The following is a 3,340-nucleotide window of genomic DNA, read 5'->3' on the forward strand; positions in this document are numbered from 1 at the left end:
TTTGAAAGTTTGTTTGGTGTGCAGAAAAATTAAAATTAAAACGCAGATGGAATTTAAATTAAAACGCAAATGTAAAAACGTAATTAAAATTAATTAAAACGAAACTAAATGCAACAATCATTTCACCATGCATGAAAATGAAATTAAAACAGTAAAAACGAAACTGCTACAATAAATACGAAAATTCATGCTGGAATTGGACAGCTCTGACCTTTGCTCAATGTTTTACCCATAACTATTTCTACAGAGCTCTAAATGAGATGAGGTTTTTTTTCCTAGAAAGTAGACTCAATTATCTTTCTTGTGACATATAAAACGTAGCATTTGGACCTCTGGTGTGGTTGCAGTTATTTTTTTAAAATCGAGTCCAGAGAGTGAAAATGCTAAACCCAATACTAGAACAAACAAATATCTAAGCACAGTTAAAATTGTTAATATGCATCACTAAATTAAAAACATAAAACCCAACTCAACAAACCTTGTGAAATTAAATTAAAGCAAAAGAAATAAACAACACAAATTACTTTTAACAAGTAACTAGATCTATGGCGTCTACTAAATGAAATTAAATTTGCAAAATGGCCTAAAGAACCTTCTTGGTCGTGACATCTTCCAATTCCTTCTCCAAGAAATGATTTTTGGTGCAAGCATTGAAACAAGTTGAATCATCAAAACATGTCTATTTAAAACCAAATAAAGTAGCCGCATAAGCTAAGAAAATCCCAATTGAAGTCAGCAGCTCCTACCAATAAAGTCAGACCGTGTGTGCATCATCCAAGTAAAAATCAATTTGACAAGATGAAAATAAAGTAAATGCATTTTCTTAAAAAGAGAACGGAATTGACAATGTGTCGCTTCAAGCAAAGAGATGTATGCACCAAAAAATTGAATGCCACATAGTAAAGCACCGTACAGCTGCTGGAACAAAGTCGTGACTTCTCCAACTCATGAGCTTGACCGTGACACCACATCTCTAAAATCAATCAACCGTGAGTGCTTCTAATTGTTGAATGAATTCAACCCGTGCAGTTGCCTAAGCTTCTTCCAATTCAACAATAAATTAACAGAAATAATTGGCAGCATGTAGCTATCCTTCAAGCACCGTTTTCTTTCAATACTAAATTCAAAGAAATGCTACAACGTTGCAAAAAATGAAAAGTCTTTGATTCATCCAAAATCAAGTAACACGTTCAGCGTGATTCAAGCTAATAAAAAAAATATACTATCCAAAAACGTTGAAGCCAAAAAAAATCCTCGTTGAGTGACAACTCCTTTTCTCTCCACCAAAATTGCCGAGAATGAGAGCTCCTAATATCATGTAACGGCTGCTAGGCATTTCTAAGGCCAAGTGTCCTTCTAAAATGGGTGGGGTCCACCCTAAAATAAAAGGAAACCCTAGGGTAGGACATGTGTCACCAAAATTTGGGCCCCAACATATTTTTAATGGCCCAATGTGCAAAGGTTGTCAAAAAAAACTAGACTTTTAAATTACACTGATTAATTCCAAACTACTAAATTAAAATATAACTAATTCTAAATTTTCCATGCAGAGAGTCGTGAATTTATTTGTTGTCCTCCAAATGTCCCAAATTGTGTTTCCAAGATTTTCCCTGAAAATAATAATGCAAATAATTAGCTCAGAAAATTCAAATTAATTGAAATTAGAATTTCCGGTCAAATTAAGCATAATTAGGGAAAACGGGAAAATTTCGGACAATTAAGCACAATTCCCTGATTAATTCTAGCACAATAGACTAAGCGAAATCAATAAAATATCGACTCATCAGCAAGACTCGTTTCTTTTTGTTAGTTGCTGTTGATGACGGGAATGAGGACTTCAAGGTTGAGTCTCCACATTCAGAAATGGTTCCCACCACGCTCCATCTGGAAGATGCAGATTTGGGCCAAACTAAAGCCCAAATCAGTTTCAATGCCTTGGCTGGGTTACCAGCTCCTGAAGCCCTTCGCATAGTGGGCCATATCTCTAACCAGCCCACCACTATTTTGGTTGATGGGGGGAATACCCACAACTTTATCCAGGATAGAGTAGCTCGCTTCTTGAATTTGGATGCTAAACCCACTAATACTCTAAGAGTTATGGTTGGAAATGGTAGTGAAATTGAATGGCACAGTATCTGCCCAGGGGTGGAATTAAAAATTCAGGGTCACAAGTTTGTGGTGGACCTCCATGTAATTTCCATTAGTGGTGCCAATGTCGTCCTTGGCAATGTTGGATTGGCTACCGCCTACAACGATTAAGGTGTTACGTGGTTTTTTGGGATTGACATGGTCTTATAGGCGGTCAATAAAGGGCTATGCATCCATAGCCTCCCCCTTGACCTCACTTTTGAAGAAGGAGGCATTCATGTGGACCAGTGAAGCTCAATCCGCTTTTGACACTTTGAAAAAGGCCATGACTGAGGCACCAGTCCTAGCTTTACCCAACTTTGACTTGCCTTTCGTTTTGGAGACAGACGCATCAGGCTTAGCCATGGGTGTCGTTTTGATGCAAGAAGGTCATCCGATTGCGTTCCACAACAAACCTTTTTGCCCCAAGCTCATGCGTTCTTCTACTTATGTAAGGGAACTTCATGCCATTACAGCCGCAGTTAAGAAGTGGCGCCAATATCTGCTTGGGCACTTCTTTACAATCCTCACGGATCATCGTAGCCTTAAGGAATTGATGTCGCAGGTTATCCAAACTCCAAAACAACAAGTTTATTTGTCAAAATTGTTGGGGTTCGATTATTCCATCCAGTATAAATCAGGGAGGACAAATGTAGTCGTAGATGCTCTCTCTCGCCCTGTTGATTTCGGTGACAACCAACTTTTCTTTTTATAAATGCCTCGTTTCGTGTTTCTTGAAGAACTTCGCAAGGCTTTACTCACAAGTTCTGAATATGTTCAATTGTTCAAGGATGTTCAGGAGGACTAGGATACTCATGAACACTTCAGTATTCACCAAGGCCTCTTGTTGTACAAAGGAAAAATTTGGCTGAACAGTGACAATCCCTTTGTTCCTGTTCTGTTGGAAGAGTTTCACAAGACTCCACTTAGTGGGCATACAGGGGTTGCCAAGACTTTGTCAATGCTTCAACACAATTTTTATTGGAAGGGCATTGAGGACGTTCAAAAATTCGTTGCTCACTGTACAACTTGTTTACAAACCAAATATGAGACTAAACGGCCAGTAGGATTATTATAACCCCTCTCTATTCCAATGGAACCATGGATTGATTTGTCCTTGGATTTTATTACGGGCTTGCCACTCTCCCAGGGATATACAGTTGTTCTAGTGGTTGTTGACTGCTTTTCGAAGGGTGCACATTTTGGAATGTTG

This window comes from Vigna radiata, chromosome 1, assembly GCF_000741045.1.
Source record: "Vigna radiata var. radiata cultivar VC1973A chromosome 1, Vradiata_ver6, whole genome shotgun sequence".
Classification (NCBI taxonomy): Eukaryota; Viridiplantae; Streptophyta; class Magnoliopsida; order Fabales; family Fabaceae; genus Vigna; species Vigna radiata.